The sequence below is a fragment of the Rhipicephalus sanguineus genome, chromosome 4 (genome assembly GCF_013339695.2).
Source record: "Rhipicephalus sanguineus isolate Rsan-2018 chromosome 4, BIME_Rsan_1.4, whole genome shotgun sequence".
Lineage (NCBI taxonomy): Eukaryota > Metazoa > Arthropoda > Arachnida > Ixodida > Ixodidae > Rhipicephalus > Rhipicephalus sanguineus.
The window spans coordinates 58237422-58261844 of record NC_051179.1 but is presented as its reverse complement, the minus strand read 5'-3'; the positions used below and the strand labels follow the sequence as shown (position 1 = coordinate 58261844).

The window sequence follows — 24423 nt, the reverse complement described above, 5'->3', positions numbered from 1 at the left end:
AAGTCGCGTTCGATTTTAATAAGAGATAAATGAATACGATTCGCATATAGCTTGGAGACATCTAATTAAAAGTAAATTTAATGGAATTATAGTTCGAAGTATTTTCAGCGGTGCTTACAAACGTACTATTATACATACTTTAAGAGTACCTTACATACGTCTGTACGACCGGCTGCACAACTCGAAAATGTGGTTTATATTTTCTAGAGGCGCGCGGCATTACCAGATCCTCCTTATGCGATTTCGCCCTCTTGTCAGTTCATTTCAGTGATGTCCGTAAGCCATAGACGTCCAAGGAAAGACGCCCAGTTAAAGCTCGCTTGGTTCATACAGCGACTTGGTGGTACACAACAAAGATCGCAATGTAGATCTAGTAATACACACTTAGTCTTGACCATGGATACCAAGTACTAAGAACAACATGCACAGAAATGCCTAGATGCACAGGACAGGTGGACAGATGAGATGAGACAAGACGTGGGGAGTACAAAGCTTATTGCTTGACTTTTAGTTCTGCCTGTAGTTGTGGCATTACGCGCTAATATGTGCCGCCTCACTGCCGCGGTACGAAACGGCTGCGGTAATCAATATACAATGGCCCGCATGTCGCCATGTATCAGCGCAGCAGTACAGCGGATTGTCATAACATATGACGGCGCGCACATGTTCGTCGTAGCTTTACAATGAATGCGTTGTCCTTACCTATCTGTTCAGTTATTCTGTTTTTTAATTTTTTTATGGTCATGCGAACGGAAAAAACAACAGCACCTGGGTCAATGAACAGACAATGTAATTTTACGGCAATGACAGATCTCTCCTTTGGCGTGCAACTTTGGCGTATGTGGTATGAACATTGGCAAAAGAAATCAGAGGAGAATGCCTACTTTTAAAACAAATATTCCCTATTTGTTTCATGCTGACACATTACGCTAAGAGTATACACGGATGCCGCAAGTATCAATGTAAGTGCCGATGAAGCTCTCTTACCTTTTATTCAAGATGGGCAGACACCAGCACGAATGAAGGACGCCGGGACAGTGTCATCAAGACTCTCCTGCAGGACAATAGAAGACTGTGAGAAACGCTAAAAATACTGAATGCGAAAATGCAACGAATGTGTAACATCTAGCAAACCGTAGAGGGATGATCACGCGGGTGACGCCCAAGTTACCATTTCGCATGCGAAACACGCAACATGAAATCGAGCCACGAAATGCGCACTTGCTCGTTCGATCACTGCAGTGCGTGTTCCTATTCCTGAAAACGTACGGCCACATCACAAACATTTCGCTGTTACCATGATACTAGGAGCAAACCATAGCGATGGTACGTTTTTTTTTTTTTATACATTCTTTGTCGTTCTTGTATATTCAACAATAGACGAGGATGGAAGAGAAATCAGTGCATTGTATCAGTAACGCAATATTGTTTATCTTCAGCAAATTGTGCTTATCTGTTATTCATACATAATCTTCTTCATACTTACTCTATTGGGAATTCATGAGCGGCTACATAGAATGTTCTTTGGTAGCCGCACTCAAGCACACACTCGAACCACATGCACTTAAACACTCGCTTGTGCGAGTGTTACCTATCTCCCTATCTCCATATCATCCTTTTCTTTCTTTTCTGTCGCTCCCTTGCCCTTTCCCTAGTGCAGTGCAGTAAACTAGATATTTCGCTTGCGCTTAATGACCATGCCTCCTGCATAACTGATATCTCTCTCTATCTGCATTGGGAACTGGTGTTATTTAGATCGTAATTATCACACTTATTGTGTCACTTTCTGGTAATCAGTCTTGTCTTTCTCTTGAATTTTGGTGACGTGGAAGCCGCTCAATCTGTGTGCACTGTTTGTTTTTAAACAGCCTCCCTGATCGTATACGAAGAAATAATGGGAACTAAAATGATAAAAATCAGGCCTATCTTTTCTACTATCGTTAAACATTACCCGTACCAAGCTGAATTTCTCACTGCGTGCCCACGGAATACCAACGCACGTCTTCACGTTGGGGGCCAGTTTACGCATTGAGGCACGCGATATCGCAGAAGAGTATCATGAACGTCAAATGCTCAAGCTACAAAACACTTGCAGAGAACACGCGTACGTAACTACTTATCGTAACTACTTACTACGGCGTGCGTAACTACTTATCACCATTTAGAAAGTTTCACGTAATTGATGTTGCCGGAAAGACACCATCGAGAAACAAAGAAAGGGACTTGCGCGATACCTTTAAAAACTTATTTTGTGGCACCTTACTGTTGCACAGAAGCTTACCAACTGTGGGTATGCTTATCAACATGTGACAAATGCCTTGCTGGAAGCGGGCTACAGCCATAAAGCCGCGAAGGTGATCGCGCATGCTTCAAAGCAAAAGCTGTAATAGCGCCGGCAAACACCAAAAGGAAAGCGCAACTACTGTCCAGCTTCTGAATGCCCGCTGGGTCGGTCGAGCTTGACCCACTACAAGAACCAAAAATGGCCGACAGGCCTTGCCGCTTTCAGAGCACGCAGGTGGTGGCGGCGAGACGATCGCGTGCATAGGCTTTCCTGGTTCTGTAGCTTTCAATTTCCAGCTTTACCGTCATCAATGAGCTTGCCGCTTCCAATCAGGGGGGGGGTTTCTAAAGGGAGCTAGAGTAAGCGCTCTTCTCCCGCAACATTTCACCACACCACGACCAACTCACGAGCACCAATTTATCTTTCCCGGGTGCAGCTTCTCGGCACAAATGAAAGCGGTGCCGACGCGGCGGAACAGAAGCGCAGCGGTTGCTGCCCTAATAGGTCCATTCTCCGCACGCCCGGAGTAGTTCGTGCCCCTAAAAACCTTCCTCGGCCAACCCCAGCGGTGGGCCTCGTGAGCGAGCCGTGCGTTGTACGGTTTTTCGCGCTCATATAGCTACCTTCCTTTCTTCTCCATGCACGCCCAAGTACCTTCATCCACCACCATGGCAGGTAATTGTCGCCACACACAAAGCGAAAGTGGCGGTAGCAGCAGCAGCGGTATAGTCACATGCACGGACCGCGCAAAAGGTACGACTTAGATTTAAAAAAGCATAGAAGCCACGGAAAAGCGGCAAACGAACGCAGTGCACCAGGAAGATGAGCGAAGCTCACACTCTTTCTCCTCCATTCTCCCATCTGGCTCTATTATGTTCCACGTGGTGCTCGGAAGTGTCTCGTTCTCCTCTTCTTTTAGGCAACTCCCGTCAGTCGTGACGGTCGAGGTCGCAGCGTGGCGCGACCTCTGCCATCGCGCGGCACACCGGTTATCCGCACTCTAGATGGGAGGCCCCGGTCCCAGCTACTTGTGATTTAGTTGTGCGTGCTGCTTCTCGACTATATCGAGAGACTTAGAAGTATAAACGTTATTCGCTAAATGTATTTTCTACTTTTCTAGTGAATAATTGGTACAGTAGTTGCTGAGGCCACAGAGGATCCCCCTTTTTCATTTTCCTGCGCTGCCCTCTACCGTTTTGGTAGGGCTTTCGTAGGGTCCGGGACAACCGGTATTGCGACAAGAAAAGCCTCCGAGATGAACAGACGTTTCGCGACATTTCCGCTAGGGGAAGGGCGCATGAGCCGGGGTATTGTGAAAAAGGCGAATTGCCTCTAGGCGCTATCGTGAGTAATTTTATGTAATTTTTGGGCGACTACGGCTTGGCTCCACCTCCTAGCCTGTTGGGTAGAGGCAATTGAGCGTGAAGCCAAGGACCGTTCTCATGAAGCTGATATTCAGCCTAGTCTGTTCAAGATCGTCTGAACTTAAAGGGACACTAAAGAGAAACAATGAATCGGTTTAGATCGATAAATTGTGCTCTCAGGACTCTAATGTCGTTGATTTCACCATCATAGGTTTATTAATAGAGGGGAAAATCAAGTTCAAAGTTTCATTTTCAAATTTCGTGCCGAAATCTCTCCGCGTGACGTCACGAATTTCAAAGCGTATTTATCGTATTTTGGCGCCATTATCTGAACAAAATTACCCCAACCTTGGTGTGTTAAGTATATGGCCTCCTCAGAGGACAATGTACTTCATTTTTACCGATTAGGAACTACGTAGTCCCTAGCAGGCGCCGTTAAGACATGTGACGTCACGGCGAATGGTGCGGAAACTTCAAGGTGGCGTCTCCACCAACATTTTGTTTTTGCGCGTTTTGTCGCTTACTATGTGTCTTCTCGCAGCAAGCGTGGTGTTTTTGGTGTCGTGAAAGAGTACTTTACTAATATGAGAAAAATCGTTTTGCTCTTTAGTGTCCCTTTGATGTGGAAATTAAGAACAGAGTGTTGAGGAAAGCCAACTCAATCCTCCTTCAATGGTTGCACTGGCTTGCTCCATCCGCTCGGCAAAGAGTGGGTTCTACCGCCCTGCACATGCTCTCTGGACACGACACTTCTACGCTTCCGCGCACCCTCGGTACCCCCTCAGCCACAGAGCGTACCTTTCCTCACTTGCTACCGAGCTGTTGATTCAGGCAAGCACATTTAGCGTCGTTGTAAGCATGTTTAACGAGCACCTGCGACGATCTATGGCTCATTGTAGAAATGTGCCTTGCGCAAACAATGTTACCCCTAAGGCAGTGGATAAGGATCTCAGGACCCACCATCCATGACAATACTCGATCGAGCATTGAAAATTTTTCCGCACGCTACATTATACCTCGCATTCGAGCAGTATACCAGTGGACATGCTCACAAGTTCTTTCCGTCTCTTCTCTAATTATATCCTTCTTGCTGCGTATAAGTGCATGCCAGGAAAACTGACTGCTGGACTGAGCAAGAGCAAAAGATGGAAGGCATAGGATGTCAGCCGATTGGCTTCCTTAATTGTATGCCCAGTGGGTAGGGCAAAGCTAGGGGACCAGAAAGAAACAATTAACTGGCTCAGTCAGCGCTTGCACACGCAAGAAGGGCGTCACGCGAATCAGAGACACTCACACAGACCAGTCGTTTTCAAAAGGCAATATACTGATTTGTCTTCACTGTCCCTTGGAAAGGCTGTTCTGCATAGAAGGAGTGGCATCTGGCATATCGAGCATACATTATCACCGAGTGACCAGCCATCGGAGCCAACAGTCGTTCGCAGTCGACTTCCGTATAAGATTTTGGAGGCTATACAGATACGAAGAATGAGATACGACTCGAAAAGCTGGCTAGGAATGCGTATACCCAGAAGGGTACGTTCGCTTTGCTACCGCACGCGGGAATGATGAATAATGGGACGATTACAAGGTTCGCGTGCATATAATCAGTGAAGTCGCGGGCACTAGAAGACGCTGCTAAGGCGGGGAAAAACTAGAAGAAAGCGCGGGCTATTGTGAGAGTGGGCAACTAACAGTATAAGCTATGGAGAAATAAGTGGTGCGATCAATAACATCCACGGATAATTCCAGCCCAGACCTGGAAGACCATAGCGTGCAGAATGCGCAAATGCGAGCAATGCTGCAGGCGGCCGCTGAATGGGGAGTGATTCAGTGTGCTAGATTTGCCTGGACGCATGCAGCTGCTCTCACGTGTTACGAAACAGACCCGCAACAATTGGGCACGTTCCATATCGCCAGGCGTGGTACATAACAGCCTTGATGTCTTCATCCGAGAAGAGGTTTAAGGTCCCGTCGTCTCATGAATGCCTTACCAAGGTGCCTATTATTTTCTTTCCCTTCAAACTGATTGCGAGCGCATGCAAAGAATTTGAGCGGCCCAGTTTGGTCTAACTGATTAGGTATTCTCTAAAGTATCTCGCGGCATAAAGGCTCTCGTGGCAAATCCTCTATTCCACGTCCCCTGGACCAAGAGCAGCATTTGCGCCAAGAGCAGGCTTTATGCATTTCTGACATTCTAGCATATGCGCAGCAAGCTCCGACTAACGTGCGCCAGTAGTTGGACAAAATCGATAGTCCCCGTAACATTAGCATCACGGAATACCGCTCTGCTCGAACTAATAAATAAATAAAAAAATAATAAATAAATAAATAAATCGTACTGAAAAGAACGAAAAATTACATCGTATTGACATGTTCACAGCTTTCGACAAATTGTGTTATAACATTCAATTCTTTAGTTTACTACATTGCAATGATCATTAAGCAACGACTAAACGTTACCGTTCTCTTCTCGAAATTGTGACAGAAATGAGTTTTCCGGGGCAATAACACAAAATACCAAGCGTAGAGAATATTTCAAGCTTGGAACGTAAGTACAAGCGAGAGAAAATTATTTATCCGACTAATAATGACGTAAATGAATTACGGATAGAAATAGCGCCTTGAAATAACCGAGGTGGACTGCATTCATAACGCCACACATCGTGGAAGCGGCTTTAAAATTGCTCAGTCACTCACTAGTTAAAATAATAATAATAATAATTGGCTGCACTGCCTTTAATGGTGAATAGGAATTCAACCAAGCATATATATTTGTCTGAGTAAGACAATTTTTGTCTAAGGAAGAAGTCATTTTGTCGACGGAAGAAAGAAATTTGTCTAAGAAATCAAACCCACGAAAGAGATGAAAAAAACTGCAGCGTGACTTAATTACGACGCTAGGGGCGTAGCCAGAATTTTTTATTATTTTTTAGGGGGGGTGGGGGCATTACTCATTTTGTATTTCTTCATGCGTGCGTTTGTACGTGTGCGTGTATATATACATATGGAAACTTAAAAAATTCGAGGGAGAGGGTTTTGAACCCGCCTCCCCTGACTACGCCAATGAACGACGCACGCTATCGCTGTCGCAGTTTGCACACCGGTGAAATTGAGAAAGGAAAAAAAAAACCTTCGAAGAAATAAAATGCAGCATCGTATTATTACGGTGCGAATTAATTTGGAATCTAAGCATCCTTCCTGGCCATCACAAGCACGCACGTATGTAAACTAGAGCAGCAGAGAGCGTTGTTGTCACATTCTGTTGTATTTTTACTAATAACCACTACTATACGTGCCGTGTTATAATTAATGACATGTGTGTTCACTGGAGCCCGACACGTGAACATTTAATTGATGAGCCGATGAAACAAACCGAATTCATTCCAAATCGCAGCTGGGTGATTCCACGTAAGATCGAACAAACGATGGCTGGTCGACCTCTCAAATTTATTTCAAAATTTTATATATTATTGCCTGATGAGTGGAAAGAAGAGATCCGCAATTTGTTTTGCCGCCAAAAATTTTTTCGAACCACAGGAAATCAATAATGACGAAGAGGTGGAGTGGAGCGCTCATCCGCTCTGCTGTTTTGGCCAACTTTCGTTATGAATTGCACAAAATATATTAAATTTAGGTAGCTGAAATTTATTTACCTAAATATATGCATGTTTTTGCTTCTGCTCAGGTATTTTTAATTTTTATGTGTAGTGTAGATGTTTTTATAAAAAACCTCGAAAATGGCCCAATCGGCAAAATTTTCTTTACTTTGAAGGTCTTTATCTCAAAAAAGCCTTGTAGCAGAGGTACAAAAATTCCGCATTACGTTCTTCGCATGCGTATCTACCAAACTGCCAAATTTTGTATTTATATAACTTTTCAGTAAAGAGATATGATCGGGCTAAGTTCAAGAAAACACCGAACAATGAAAATTTCTGACGACAATTAAAAAAAAACCCCATTTTTTAAATTTCTTAAACTTTGTCCACTTATTCTCCTCCACATCAGCTTTCCCAATCATTAAAAACATGTTGCATAATGTCGTTGCACTAATAGTTACGGCCCCTCCAATGAGACCCTTAGGCAAGGATGGGCAATTCCGACTTCTTGCCCAGCAAGTGTATAAAATGCAGGCAGGATTGAATTTCTTTTTATTAAAAGGTCAACAGGTACCTAAAAAAGTGTCGCCGGCACTGAAGACGTTAATTTTGAAATTATTTGGTCACTGCAGCGGCCACGAGCGCGGAGCTACCGAGTAGGCGCGCGCGCACCCGAGATGCTCGTTGTAAGAGACGGCGCAGTGAGAGCTCGTTCTCGCGTCCTCAGACCGATTGAGTTCGAAACAGCAACACCTCTCGGGTGACTTGAACGCACGTGCACTGGAGCTTCGCTATTCTATCCGCCCTCTGTTCGCATCTCAGCTAGGCGCTGATAACACGGCGGAGATGGAAGCAAGATGAAAACTCTAAAGGGAGCTATCAGCGCTCGCTTCACGCACGCTGCTGCCACAGAAACTGCGCTGCGCCAGTTGCGATCAGTGGAAAGCATGAACGTGGCGCTCCAGTGGCAAAGCAAAATATGGATTGTCAAAGGAAAGAAAAGCAAAACTATCGGTAACCGGATGCGCTTGTCTATATTAGATGTCGGCAGCAGACGGCGTGAACTGGCCGCGCGTTCGGTGCGCTGTTCACACTTCATTCGGCGCGGATAGTTCTTGTGCTTTGCTCTTACTCTACTCCCCCTGTGCGTCTCATGACGAGAAAGTATAGCTCTGAATGAGTCTATTGTGGAGACTACCTTTCGAAGCACAAGAAGCTTAAAGGAGTACTGACACGAATTTTAAAAAATTTCGGATTGTTGCTCTAAATAAAAATACTGGTGTCGAGAAACGTAAAACGACTATTGTGGTGCCTGGGAATGCATCCTATATAGTTTAATTAGCGCCACCTTAAAAAGACACTTTCGGTTTCGATATCGAGGGGGTGGCTTCTCAGTGTCGTTTCATAGCAGTGTGACGTCACGGAGATACAGAAATTCGCGACGTACTAGCGGGAAGTCCGTCATCTGCTCGTGGTGCAATAGACAACGATGAGTGAGTTGTCGTCCAGTGACCCTGACAGTGATTTCTACGATTTAGGCTGCATGCAGGACGCAGAACTCGCGAACTCGGGGGAACTGTCTTGACTTGTCGGGATAATGTCCTTGCAGTGTGCCTGGCTTGCAAATGCTCAGCGACGAAAACTTCAAAGTCAAATTAAAATATTTTATACGTGTTCTCCGACTCCAGTGTGTGGACAGCGTGGACACTGCATACCAACGAAGCAAAAAATGTCCCTTTTGCGATGTCTCAAAATCGTGTCAGTACTCCTTTAATTATAGCAAAGAAGCCAAAATTTCGCAGAGTTACCGACCTAGACATAAATGCTTTGAAGGAACGTTTAACGCCCGAAAGATCAGTGACTGTCAGTGAGACGGACTACTTGTGCTACTACCACTGCAATGAAAGATCTTCACGGAACGCACAGTTTAACGATGACATTCTTATGCCCCCTGAAAAAGAAATCGACGCAATTAACCAGATCACTGCGACTACCGGTGCACGTGCGTTCAAGTCACCCGAGAGGTGTTGCTGTTTCGAACTCAATCGGTCTGAGGACGCGAGAACGAGCTCTCACTGCGCCGTCTCTTACAACGAGCATCTCGGGTGCGCGCGCGCCTACTCGGTAGCTCCACGCTCGTGGCCGCTGCAGTGACCAAATAATTTCAAAATTAACGTCTTCAGTGCCGGCGACACCTTTTTAGGTACCTGCTGACCTTTTAACAAAAAGAAATTCAATCCTGCCTGCATTTTATACACTTGCTGGGCAAGAAGTCGGAATTGCCCATCCTTGCCTAAGGGTCTCATTGGAGGGGCCGTAACTATTAGTGCAACGACATTATGCAACATGTTTTTAATGATTGTGAAAGCTGATGTGGAGGAGAATAAGTGGACAAAGTTTAAGAATTTTAAAAAATGGGGTTTTTTTTTAATTGTCGTCAGAAGTTTTCATTGTTCGGTGTTTTCTTGAACTTAGCCCGATCATATATCTTTACTGAAAGGTTATATAAATACAAGATTTGGCAGTTTGGTAGATACGCATGCGAAGAACGTAATGCGAAATTTTTGTACCTCTGCTACAAGGCTTTTTTGAGATAAAGACCTTCAAAGTAAAGAAAATTTTGCCGATTGGGCCATTTTTGAGGCTTTTTATAAAAACATCTACACTACACATAAAAATTAAAAATACCTGAGCAGAATCAAAAACATGCATATATTTAGGTAAATAAATTTCAGCTACCTAACTTTAATATATTTTGTGCAATTCATAACGAAAGTTGGCCAAAACAGCAGAGCGGATGAGCGCTCCACTCCACCTCTTCGTCATTATTGATTTCCTGTGGTTTGAAAAAATTTTTGGCGGCAAAACAAATTGCGGATCTCTTCTTTCCACTCATCAGGCAATAATATATAAAATTTTGAAATAAATTTGAGAGGTCGACCAGCCATCGTTTGTTCGATCTTACGTGGAATCACCCAGCTCTTTATTCTTCGATTCACCCTCGTGCCTCTCGTGTTATCGCACTTCTTGCTTGCTTTATATTGCGGGCTTACCTTTCAGTCTTTCTCGTGTTTTTAACTTTTTATTACAAGAACGATAACCATGACAATAAAAATAACACCCGCTTCTTAGTTTTTAACCCTGTAACCGCGCCCGACTACATAATATTCCCCGTCAGAAAAAGAAATTATGAATAAATAGATACCGGCAAAGCTTCATCACTCCCTTTCAAAGGAGAAAACAATATAATAATAATAATAATAATAATAATAATAATAATAATAATAATAATAATAATAATAATAATAATAATAATAATAATAATAATAATAATAATAATAATAATAATAATAATCTTTATTGTCATCTTGAGTTGTACAAAACAGATAACAGGCCTGTCAAAGCCAGACGGTGGCTTGGAGGACTAGGCCCGGCACATCGGCAAACGAGAGATGACATACATTTTGAAGAGCTTGTCACGTAAAATAATCAGAAAGAAGACATGTAACTCATTTACGCTACATTGAAACACAATAACAAACAAGAATCAAATTAGCGGAAGCATTATTACCTAAACACCAGAAATGGGAAGATAAGGATTGAACAACTTTAAACAGATTATACCCGGCATGCAAGAAAATAGAAACAACAGTAATGTGATAAATGATATAAATGATGCAGCATTAAGAGAGAGAGAAAAGGGAGAAAGGAAAGACAGGGAGGTTAACCAGAAGCAGTCTCCGGTTTGCTACCCTGCACGTGGGAAGGGGAAAGCAGCATTAAAGCGACTTTAGGCTGTTTCGTAGACTGCGTTTCGTCGTTGCAGAAAAAACACTGTCGGGGAGGTCATTAAAGACAGTAGGGACATAGACCTTTCTAATAGCTTTGCCATATCGTGTTTTAACGAATGGTACCGAAAAGCGGGAAGTTTTTCTTAATATACGAGGGGCAATAATAATAATAATAATAATAATAATAATAATAATAATAATAATAATAATAATAATAATAATAATAATAATAATAATAATAATAATAATAATAATAATAATAATAATAATAATAATAATATCTGGGGTTTAACGTCCCAAAACAACCACGATATGATTATGAGAGACGCCGTTGCGGAGGGCTCCGGAAATTTCTACCACCTTGGGTTCTTTAAGTGCACCTAAATCTAAGTACACGGGCCTCAAACATTTTCGCCTCCATCGAAAATGCAGCCGCCGCGGCCGGGATTCGATCAAGTAGAAAACAAGAAAGGAGCTGGAGAAGCGAGGAACGGATGGAGTAGCTTTTATCAGTTCTACTCCAAAGAGTTATCAAGAAACGTTGCAGTACACTTTTTTTTTCTCGTGTAATCTACAACTGTTTTCACGCATGTGTTTCTCCTGTACTGAGAATACTGGAAGACATTTCAGTGCATGCGATAAGCTTTGGAACCCTCAGTGGGCCAGGCCGACGATCAGCATCTCCCCACGACGTAAAACTGAGGACTCGATCCAGTGCGGAAAGTTGCTCCACGAGGCCGGCAGCACTAGCAGCAAGGCTGGCGCCATCTAGACAGCGCGGACAGAAGTGAAGCGACTCAAGAAGTGACGTCACGCCTCGCGATGGCGTTGGCCGTCCTTGGAAGGCCGCAAAAGGAAAACGGCGGAGAAGAGGAACGAGAGGTGCGAGAGGGGTACTTCTCCCTTCGTTCGCGCGTGTGCACACCTGGCGATCCCACTGGAACAACTGAAAGTAAATGCTGAGCTGCCCCTGGCCGTATGAGTCTCGCACCGTGCACCGACCTTAGCGTGCATTAGTGAGGATTTAATGTAGGCGCGAATGAATGAATTAATGAATGAATGAATGAATGAATGAATGAATGAATGAATGAATGAATGAATGAATGAATGAATGAATGAAACAAACTTCAGTAATGAAATTACTTCTTGCTGTAATTAGTCATGTAAGGAATTACTTTTGCGGGCTGGCAATTTAGTAATGTAATGAGTACCTCCATGCGAGTAAGTTTAAGAGAATTACCCTTTAGTTTCCCAATTGCCAATACCTAAAATATACAATGCCCGCTTCCTTTATGGCATCATAAATTGACCGCGAAAGGAAAGTAACAATGACAACTTAATCTGAGTGCCAATCCTCAAGCCAAGCAAGTTCGACGAAGATCTTCGATCTTTCAATGTATATGTGTTGTAAACATAGTTTACATATGAGTTGTGCATGGAGGATAAACATTTGTTAGAGTATTTCGAAGTAATTTAATTAATTGTCAAAAGCAGTGGTAATGTAATGGGACTACTTTCGGCCAGCTGTAATTTGTTATGTAAATTAATTACTTTTCGGGGTGTAATTTTGCCATCTCTGGAATGAATGAATGAATGAATGAATGAATGAATGAATGAATGAATGAATGAATGAATGAATGAATGAATGAATGAATGAATGAATTGTAGGAGCTATATACGCCAGAATTACATCCAATTCTTGACCACGTGGCTTTACTATTACAAGGTTAATTTCAAGCTCCAGAAAAGTCTGCGTAACATTTTTTAAAATGTATTTTCCCAATAATATCTTCATTTAGACCTGAGGATCAACATACAGTTGCAACGAAACAAGCTGTGCATTTGCACGCTGACACAATTTACTGCGTGAGAGGAGAGGAAAAAAATTAGGCGGGTCCTCTCCCGTTTGCCAACGTTATATCAAAAATTCCGCTATGAAGATTTTTCGTGGACCCGATACATCCTTTCAAGACTTCGACTCTTTGGGTTCAGGTACAAGGACACATGTACCGTCCTCCAGGATTTCCCCACAAATTGCAACCAAGCGTCCGATTTGTCTTTTGCTTAACTACGTTCATTACTTTTCAGATATTGCAACTGACGCTGTCCGACCGATCCTCACCTGAACTACTTTTTATATGGCAACTTTCGCGCAGAACAAGCTCTTTTTGTATCAATGCTTAAAGTTTGCAATATAAAATTCGTTTCTATTTATATGATAATTTTACCTCGTGCTCCCGATTACTGGCCAATTCGCAACACTCAGTAACGAGTCATTAAATAAGAGAACCGTAACTACATCAGCACCAACCTTAACGATAATCACTTTGGGTACGTAAACCCGCGTGCACAAAAATAATCAAATTGCAAGCGACCGCGTGAGCCTTGTTTTCCTCTCATAGAAATATATTCGTCAAGCGATCTCACCATCACTCTCTATTCTTTCGATCGCACCCAAAATTACTTCTAATAATAATAACTGTTAGGTTTTAAGTCCCAAAACCACGACATGATTACGAGAGACGCCGTAACGGAGAGCTCCGGAAATTTTGAGCGCCTGGGGTTCTTTAACATCTACCTAAATCTAGACCCACGGGCTTCTAGCAGTTTGACTCCTTCGAAATACGCCCGCCACGGCTGGGATTCGATCTCGAGGCCTTCGGGGTCAACAGTCAAGCACCATAACCCCTATAGACCACAGCGGTGGGTCACATAATTACTTCGCCCCATCCCACACAACGCGATATACTTCCACGCTTCTTCCGTAGTCCCTTTCGTTCGCATCTTTCTCAGTTTGCCTATAGTTCGAGTATTGTGTATCGTGCATTACAAACAATACGTCATGCTCAATCATCGCCGATGTCATCCGAGAAAAAGGCTAATGTAGAGGAGAAGAAAGAGAGTATAGAACGCAGAGTTCTTTGACTCCGTCCTTTGGATGAGTCGTTCCGTCTTCTCCAACGTTACTCAATACTACAAGGACGCCGGGAAAAAAACAATTACACGCTCATGTAAACTTGAAAGAAAGCGACTGCGAAAACCCGTTCCTTTTGAGAGGTCGAGAGCCGGGGAAGCGTGGAGTAAGACTTGTTTCCATTGTTTATGGCTGCTTGCCTGAGTCTGCGATCAGGCATCGTCCCATCTGACGCTGACAAGGCAGAAATATCTGTTAATAAGAGCCTTTACCATCACTGACACAACGCGACCCGCTGCAAAGGTTTTCTAGATATCGAATGGCAAGTAAACACAGAAAGAAATTACGAGGGATTTGATGGATGGCGTTAAAGGGTGCACTACGTTCTAAGAAAAACAAGGGTACCGTATGTGTTACCCTTTACGGTCATTTTCGACTTTCCACGTATGTGAATCTCGCTAAAGGGACACGTTAACTCCTTTTTTGGGTCCCACGACTCTCCGACGAGAGTGTAAATGATCTCCAAATAGAGTTCACATGTCTCCTGAAAGAGAGTCATATGCATGGCAAGTCAGGGCTCACATAACGAGTCAAAGGACTCTTTCTTTTGTTTTATTAGAGTGTATGTATACAAAACCCCTTTAACTTAACTATAGCATGCGGTAAGAAATACACTCTTCTCTCCCAACTATATATATGCGCCATGCCTGTTTAAGAGAGCCGTTCTTCCGATCTACTCCGTCCCTGAACATCATTCACCAGCTCTTGTCGTAAACCTTCTTTGCTAGATAAGAAAACGTAGCCCCAATTACTTTATCATTGCATTCTCCACTTGCAGGAAAATACATAGCAATTAACCCTTGACCGGTTATTTGAATCTGGAACGTGAATCAGGGACGTGCCACAAGGCTCAAAAGTTGAAAAACTTTTTTTTTGTTTGTCTACTGCGAACAACTGACGTTACTAGAGCACGCGTGACTACCATATCTGGGTTGTTGCCTACATTTCGCCAGACGAAAACAAACCAACGAGAACAGAGACATCCGCGACGAGTATCGATAGAAATCGATGCCAAACCTGATCGGCGAAACGTGGTACATTAAGGGCGTCCCCCACCAAACTCGACAGACCTTCTCGAGGAAACGACCTCGTGACCAAGCGGAGGAAGTTCCCGGCCGCGTCCGTTCCACTCCATCTTTTCACACGGACCGTGCATCAGCCGCAGGCTAAAAGCTAGAACCGAACGATGTCGCCAAATCTCGCGGCACGTAGTGCGGTGAAGTTGCGTGCACCAGTAGCCAGTCTGAATAAGATGGCACGCTGGACAATGACGTGGTCAGATGGGGCGTTGCGTTACTACCTGTGTTAGTGTACGTGTTCTTGCAGGTGTGTGCCTTGCTTTTATCTCACTATCTTCCATCTAACAGCTGTGTACCAGGCCTGTCACAAAAGCAGGTGTTAATAATTGTTGGCCTTTAACGTCCCAAAACTACGATATGATTATGAGGGACGCGGTAGTGGAAGGCTCCGGAAATTTCGACCACCTGGGGTTCTTCAACATGCACCTAAATATAAGTACACGGGACTCGGTCATTTTCGCCTCCGTCGAAAATGCGGCCGCCGGGGATGGAATTCGATCCCGCGACCTTCCGGTCAGCAGTCGAGCACCATAACCACTAGACCTCCGTGGCGGGTACAAGACAGGTGTTATTAAAAGCTCTATCCCTGCCTTGCCACTGGAACAAGGTGAATCAATGAATCCAGCATACAACTTTCCTACTCTTCACATATTTAGAGAGCATCCGTCAGCTCGACAAGCTTTAATGGCACCTAGAGAGCACGTAATAAGTCACTGTCAGCACACGTCCCCGCCCAAGATACAAAAACTTTGTGTTTTTACCTCTTCTTTATTCTATTTTAACTTTTTATATTTTTTTCTATCTCTCTCTCTCTTTGTGTCTTTCAGTCCCCAATCCCCTTCCCCACGCAGAGTAGCAAGTCAGCGAATTTACACACGCCGGCTAAGTTCTCTGCCTTTCAATAAAGAGCTCTCTTTCTCTCTCTTTTTTTCCTCTACATCTCTCGAACCTTGCTTGTTAGAATCGTTGATATAATTAACGTCCCGAAGAACATAATTTAGTTATGCCGCGAGGTATGCTCTATTGGGGGAATACGACTTAATTTCAGCTAACTGAAATTCCTTTATTTCTCACCTCCGTCTAAGTACATAATCGTCCTTTCATTATGCTGCCATCGGAATGATACCGTCTCGGCCGGAAATCGAACCCACAACCTAGTACGCAACAAGAGAACTCTATAGATATCAAGTATACCCGCAGTACGCGGGAGCTGGAAACGGCTCGTTATGCAAGAACATTCGCTACAATCTGTCTCGATCGCTCGGCATACTGAAATACAGAATAACTGCTACATAAGAGAAGGATATCCTTAACCCCCGTTTGTTCCCTGACCCACTCTGCTCTCTTCCTGTCTCTTAAGGTTACACCTATCATTTTCCTTTCCATCGCTCGCTGCGTCGTCCTCAATTTAAGTTGAACCCTCTTTGTAAGTCTCCAGGTTTCTGCTCCGTAGGTAAGTACCGGTAAGATGCAGCTGTTATATACCTTCCTCTTGAGAGATAGTGGTAGACTACCATTCATGATTTGATAATGCTTGCCGAATGAGCCCCATCCCATCCTTATTCTTCTAGTTATTTCACTCTCATGGTTCGGCTCCGCGGTTACTACCTGTCCTAAGTAGACGTACTCCTTTACAACTTCCAGCGTCTCGCCACCTATCGCGAAGCGCTGTTCTCTGCCAAGATTGTTCCACATTACTTTAGTTTTATGCATATTAATTTTCAGACCTACTCTTCTACTTTCCGTATCCAGTTCAGTAATCATGAGCTGTAATTCGTCTCCCGCGTTACTCATCAATGCAATGTCATCTGCGAAGCGCAGGTTACTGAGATACTCTCCATTAACTCTTATCCCTAATTCTTCCCAATCTAGGGCCCTGAAAACCTCCTGTAAACACGCGGTGAATAGCATTGGAGAGATCGTGTCTCCCTGTCGTACGCCCTTCTTTATTGGGATTCTGTCGCTTTCTTTATGAAGGACTATAGTGGCTGTGGATGCGCTGTAGATTTCTTCCATTATGTTTATATAGGCTTCGTCGATGCCCTGATTCCGCAGTGCTTGCATGACTGCTGATGTCTCCACCGAATCAAATGCCTTCTCGTAATCTATGAAGGCTATGTATAGGGGTTGGTTGTATTCCGGCAGGATAACCGGTGGTCATTAAGGGTAACTGACTGGATTCCAAGAGAGGGCAAACGCGTGAGGGGAAGACAGAAAATTAGGTGGGTAGATGAGATTAAGAAGTTTGCAGGTATAACGTGGCAACAGAAAGCACAGGACCGGGTTGATTGGCGGAACATGGGAGAGGCCTTTGCCCTGCAGTGGGCGTAGACAGGCTGATGATGATGATGATGATGAAGAGAAGGATAAGTCTTCCATTGATTGCATGATATACAAATAAGATGCCACTTGCTAAGGAGTATATCATCACTTATTCGATTGTGTTGTTCCTGCTTGCGGTGTTCTCAAACTTTTAACGCGATAGCGTTAAAGAGCTCGTATCGCAGAAATTCCGCCGTCGGCGTCGGTGTCGGCGCCGTTGGTTGTGAGCGAAAAATCATCATCTTGTCCGTGACCGAAAAATCGAAAAAGCTGCAAATAATAAAAATGTTGGGTTCGAGTGAGAATCGAATCCAGGCCGTCTGCGTGGCAAGCAGGTGTTCTACCACACAGCCACGCCTCTGCTTGGAGCTGCACTGAAAGTAACTTTCATGCTTGCCAAAAAATACGCGTCCTGTATACAGGTGTCACAGTACGAGATGTAATATCGCAGTAATATTGCGTGGTACAAGCGTACATTGCCATCGGGCGTCACACCACGTCAATATCATAACGACTTGGTGGTTTAAACACAGCCACCCATTACAAAAGGCACACACATTACTGCGCGCATTCCCTTAAGACCACGTAGTGGGTGCATCGCAACTTCGAAAAAGTTTCTCGCGCATATTTGCTCCTGGTTTAAAGCATGCTACCCATTACATAAGGCACACACCTTAGTGCGTGCATCCTCTTAAACACTCGTAGTGTTCGAAGTGCGCACTAGGGGCAGGATATCGCTATCGCGTTCAATTCTTAAAGGCGAAGCTTAAGTGTCCCCCAATTTTTAAGCCATACGAAATGCCTAACGGCCAAAGAATGTCTGCGAGCGTTTCAGCCGCATAGCAGAAGTACCCGCGACAACTTAATAGTCGCATCGATATTTTACAGCGAAGATGTATACCTTTCATTGGTCGGAAAATTTCGTGACGTAAACACTAAAGTTTTTGCTATCGTCATCATAAACGGGTATGTGCCACAGAATTGGGAAACAGGCGGGCGGCGTTTAGCAAGGGGGTGAGAAGAAGAGAGAAAGAAAGATAGGAAGAAAGAAATAAAGAGACGGAAAGAAAGAGAGAGAGAGGAAATCTTAACAAAAGAAAATTCCTCACGAGGTGGCGGGATTCGAACCTGCGCATCTACGATCCGAAGGCAAGTGTCTTAACCACTCGGCTATCCAGGTACTTTAGTTGCAGCTGCTTTGCACTTCACACGCGGGCTTCGAATGACGTCAAACGGCCCTTCCTTCTCCCCGCGTGTGTTTCCCCTTTTCATATATAAAAGGGAGACCCGTCTAGCAACTCATTCAGTTCACTCTAAGACTGCCATGGGTAGAGAACGGAAATTAAAGACACCGGAAGAACAGCGTGAATACATTGCCCGACGAAAGGAACAAATTCGTCATGCTGAAAATGGTCGCGGAACCAATCATGGTCTACCACAGCGACCACAAAGCGATTATCACTATACCATTACTCTAAAGCAAGGCTATGTTGTAGTAAATGTAGCTCTTATTACCTGCCTACACGTCCTAAACAGCAAGGTGTCCGAGAAAAAGCGTCATATTCGAAAAAGCTAAAGATGTAGACGGCGTTTGCGGTATCCATTGCCCGCCGCACTGCACGGAATTATGTGTGCTTGAGCGCACGACGCGTGGGCCGCGCCGCCGAAGATCGCGAGGCACGCGCGCAGCTCGCGCGCGTCCACTTTCGAACTGGTCGGTCTTCGGGCGCGCGGTCGACCCAGATTCCAGCGATCGGGGGGAGGGCCTCTCCACATCCTCCGGCCGAGACAAGCCCACAACAGAAACGCGGCCACACCACGGCACTGCCGTAATGCAGCCGCCTCTCAACCATCGCCTGGCATAACAAGGCGAAGTCCCTTCTGATCTGTACTTTTCCGGGCGAGACTCGGAGAGCCGCGCGCGAACACCGAGATCACCGGCGCACCCATTCGAGCCGCAGAGAAGCGCTTTGAGGTCGGCTATGGATCGCCGTGATAATAGTCGTTTCTGCGTAAATAAATTGCTTGGTTCTTGGGACTCGTAGCGCGTGATATAGTCTTCATGATGTAAAAGTACTAATCACTTTGTTTAACGAAAGTGACAGTGTAGCAATCTGGTAACACATAATGTGTTTCTCTTTTGTTCTTACTGATATTTTTGCACTGGATTGACTCTACTGACTCGTGTTTATCAGAGGAAGTGCCGAGCGTTTTGTTTTGTCTCCTGCACCCCCCCCCCCCCCACGCACACACACTTGGCTCAACATTTTCGAAAGGCTTCGTGTTATCATTCTGTAAGATTTAAACAGAGCGTTCGTACTAACTCTCTTCCTCCTCTAGTCGTTACCCCAGCACATGAAAAAGTACGCAGCCAAAGTATGTGATAAGACGCCAACGCTGAGAACAGCGTCAGGGCCGTCACCCGGTCTTTGGTGCTATTATGTTATCGTGGCTGTTGTAAACGAATTCCGTCATACACTGTCAAACTATCTATCGCGTTGGCTCACAAGGTGGCCATGCGTCGTCTATGATTAGCTTAAAAATCTGAACATGGTGGAATTTGACAGTTCAATAAAATAAAATTTCCACTGTGATAGCTGAAGAACTTGAGGACGCTTGAGCTTCGCTTTCAAGAGTAGAACGCGATTGCGTAATCGACCGTGTTTGTATCGCCTTCGCAATCGCTAGCCTGGATTCGATTCTCGGTCGACTCCTAAGCCGTGTCGCAAGGAAAGCCAAAGTGCGGACGAGCGCCGGCTCCTCTATCCATGCATGCAGCGCGACAGAACACGGAAAGCGCGCCCGTGAACCTTTTGCGCCATCTCACGGATTTTCTGTCAAGCTGCTGAAGAACCTCCGAGATGTGCGTACCACCAACGCTAAATGGTGTATATAAATAGCTCGCCGTTAGTGTGCTAGAGGATGCATGCATGGTGGCCGAGCGGCTGAACGCATCGCGCCACGGAGCGAGGGGTCGCAGATTCGAATCCCCGATCCCACTCGAACCAAAAATTTATTTGCATCTACATCGACTTTTCGCTGACGGAGAACGCTGACTTTTCTCTCACAACCAAAGACGCTGGCGCCACCGAAATTTTGGCGAAACGAGCTCTTTAACGCTATCGCGTTAAAACTCACTAACAAAACTGTCGAAATTCTACGGGCATAGCGCGTGACCCGGATGGATGCGTAGAGAGGCAGCTTGCACGCTTGTATGCGTGCGTCTGCTGCAGGCCGCTATGCAGAAGCAGTAGCAGGCATGGACTCCTCGCTGTAAGGTCAAACCGGCCCAACGAGTCTGTCTGTCTTTGCCACTGCTGATGTTGATACCGCGGCTCCTGAAGCAGCGGCGGCGCGAACAGCCTTGACGCGATCCTTCTGACACCTCATTCGGGGACGCGCTGTCAAGCAGCGCGAAGAGGGCGCCCTACAGCAGATGTTTTTTTGGCGCAGCGAGCGGCACGAACGGGTGAAGCAAAACACAAGTTTCGTAGATAGACAGACGTCCATTCTATGCAGATGCCCTCCGCGCTATATGCAGCGAGAAAGTGCCCTTGTATCTCTGACACGGCTACAGAAGCCGCACGGTCAGGTAGGGACCGTGTATCCGTCAATAAGTTGTCCCTTGTTAACTTATAGGACGTTACACTAGCGTCGTACAAAATGAATATTTGTTGATGAAGAATGTTTTGGTCAGTTAATCATGGTGGAAGCGGAGCACTGGCAGACACTGTTCACCTTAGCAGAACTCATTGCTGAGCCAGCTGGGACGTTGCTTTGAATATACTAGGCGCTGAACCATGAACCACAAGAACAAAGAACAGGCAAGAGAGGCGCCCGTTTTGCTTCTTCTGTCTCTTCTTCTGGCGGTGGTTTGATGTGTATGTCAAAGCTGTTAGTTAGAGACTCGGCAAAGGAAATACAGAGGACACTAGGGCCGTCTTTCCTCTCTTTCTTGGGTCCGTCAGTGCACCTATATATTCTACCATGATGAACACATGACAAATCGCCCAAACGCCAGTGCCAATGCATTTGCTGAATTTTAACGTACCTCTACACACGCTTTCACCTAGAACAGCACACGTTTACTAGAAGATACACTTAATGCATTGCAATGACCCAACTCGAACTTCTTACAGATAAGATATTGGTAGGTGCATTTGTAACTATACGTTGAAAACTTTGGCTGCCATAGCTTAAGTCGCACTACTAATTTTGAATATTGCCGCAATATTTATCCCTGAAAAAAAAAAGTGAAGAACTGCCTCGTGTTTGGCTTCAATAAATAACGCCAGCAGTTCAATTCCGTATGGAAGGATTAGTATTGTAATCATGAATATGAGGATACATTCGTGTTACTTCAGCGCTTTCGAAGGTTACATCTTCTGTTTGTGTACCACTGACGGCTCAAGGACCAGATGGCACTTTCAGAGGTACAAATTTCTCCTCTCATCAGTGTCAACATCCGCGGAAGCGATCTCGCAAACGATCGAGACTGATTGGCCCCAAGGCATCGATTCATCATACCATTAGACCAGGTACACATCGCCCTGACGCGGGAGCCTTGCTTTAGTTAAATACCGAGAGCTGGGTTTCGAGCTTATAGCCACTGTTAACCAGCAGCCAGTCAATACACTCGCAGAGGGCGCTCACCTTCCTTTGACTGTGTTGGCATCATCTAGAATATAGAATGCGTGCACGTTCAATCATCTCCGGCCGCACCGAGATGCATGTCATTTGGTTCACCGAGACTGTACGTTGGAGCGCATAGTTAATTTATGGCTTTCCGACAACTCAGCGGCACGCATATTCGTTAACTCGCAATATGCGAAGACCTCGATGTCCCTGTAAGTAGTTCGGCCTGCTATCAACTCTATGTGGTCTTACCTTGTCCTTTGGTAATTACTGTACGGCCGCTGTCTGTTTCTATAGTTACAACAATCTGCGTCATCGCTATGGCAATCACTTTGCGGAACCCGATGGAATGAGTTCAATGCCTGCACAGCTGTTTACATAAACAACTCATTTACTTGTAACTTAATTGTTTCTCTGTCAGTGCTACAGGACACACATTCTCTGTTAGAGGATGAAAAAGGTGGTGTTCATCGTTATAACGATTAATTCTCGCGCACCCTGACGCGATTGCATCAGCGAAAGATAACGATGAATGGGAAAGAGAAAGATTAAAAATTGGCGCGCCGCGGTATACAAGCACGGAAACAAGCTCCGTGTCCTAATTCGGGAAAGATGAAATTTTTCCTTGCACTGCAGATGCGAGGCATTGCGGGGAAGATCGTTTGACAAGAAGCTCGGTCTAATTTTACCATTACAATGACACCATTATGATGACTGAATAGGGTATAATGGGAGCTGGCAAGAAAATGAGCGAAGCATCCAACATTCCACACTACTCACACATGCAAAAAAGGCGTTAGAAGTCGGAATAGAAGCTTTTTTTTTTTTCAAGTCAGAACGTTTCGGGCGACCGATATCATTTGTTCAAAAGCCTGCGAAGTGTTTGACGCAAGGAATATTGTTTCAATATGATTTGTCACTAACTTGGGGTTGCTCGTGGCAGTAACAGTATAGTCAGTCAGCGGTGCTATATAATGACACTGGAGATCTCCCATCTTATAAGAAAGAGAGTTGAGCTATAACCTCACACTGATGTAAACTGTAAGACAAAAAAAAAAGAGTACTTTTGACTCTTTTTTGTGAGTCCTGCCTTTCCAGGAATATGTATAACTCCCTTTAAAGAGGCGCGTGAGCTCTCTTAGGAGAATCTTTTACTTTCTTCGGAGAGTCGTGGGTCCCAAAAGAGAGTTATTAACGTGTCTCTTTAAAGAGAGTCATATACCTCGCAAGTCAGGGCTCACTGAAAGGAGCAACATATAATCTTTTTTTTTCTTCCTTTTAGCGTACTTTCTGTTAACTGAAAGCTATAGCCTATGCTCTGTTCATAAAGGAAGTAAAATATTGTAAATGCGGGAGTTGATATTTTGGGCAGGGAATCGACAAAGCATCCTCAGGCACACCGCCAGCGCAAAAGGGGGCGCAACTATACACAGTGAAGCCACGCTGCATGCAGCGTGGCTCTAATTGATGTCGGCACGCATGCTGCGATTGAATCGACGCGATCGGGACGTATGCAGCCACCCACAGACGCCACACGCACGCGTACCGGTTAGCTATATAGGCGCGCATATTCGCTCGCGAAACTTCGAGGTCGGCGCCCCGGTGGGCCGACTTGGCGCCCGCGCCCACAGCGTTCCGTGACTCCGAGAGCCTTGGATTGGGCCGTAATTACGGGTAGCCCGCAATGGAAGCAGTACCACCCACGTGACGCGTAAGGAACCTCCACCACGCATCTGTTGCATCGCTGCGTGGCTTTGCCGCAGAGAGGGTTTTCGCCAAAAAAAGGTCATCATCAGACTAATGAAGTCCGCTGAGAAGGAATGAAAAATGACAGCTCAGAGAGTACAGTATGTACAAGCGGGCAGATGGTGCGCGGGTCGAGATCAAGAAAAAAGAAGAAGAATAGTAGTTAATGTGCAGAACAAGTAGCCACGTCAATTATTACAACAAGTAACCATTAACTAGACGAAGGTCAAGAATAACAAAACTGACTTACTGCCTTGGACGATTCACGTATAGTCCTTGAATTCCTGCTCCAAGCACCTCTCGTATACGAGCTCTGCGTTAAATTCCGCAGTGCCAGCGCTAACATAAAGTTCTGCAACTCCCTTTGAGCGTGAGAGAGAGAGAGAGATGAAAGAAAGACAGAGGTTAACCATGAGGAAGACTCCGGTTTGCTACCCTGTGCTTGGGAAGGGCGAAGGGGGGTGTAAAAGAATGAAAGATAACTTATCCGGCGGTATATAGGTGTGTCCTGTTGTTGGGCTAGTTGCCCAAGTGGCACATATTATAGGCAAAAATTTGGCGGCTACTAAAACAGCTGGTAGCGGCGCATCATCCCGTCTACTCCGTCCATCTATGTCCTAATTCGGGCTCCT

At 44.9% G+C, this 24423-nt stretch overlaps 1 protein-coding gene across 2 annotated transcripts in view; it reads right to left on the bottom strand.

The window, feature by feature from the left end:
• The window catches only part of LOC119390045 (uncharacterized), a 182387-nt gene that overhangs the window by 106402 nt on the left and 51562 nt on the right, over positions 1-24423 (bottom strand). For both annotated transcript variants that reach the window (XM_037657565.2, XM_037657566.2), the window contains exon 2: positions 988-1054. The gene's annotated coding sequence lies outside the window, so the exon portion shown is untranslated. The remainder of the gene's footprint in view (positions 1-987; positions 1055-24423) is intronic.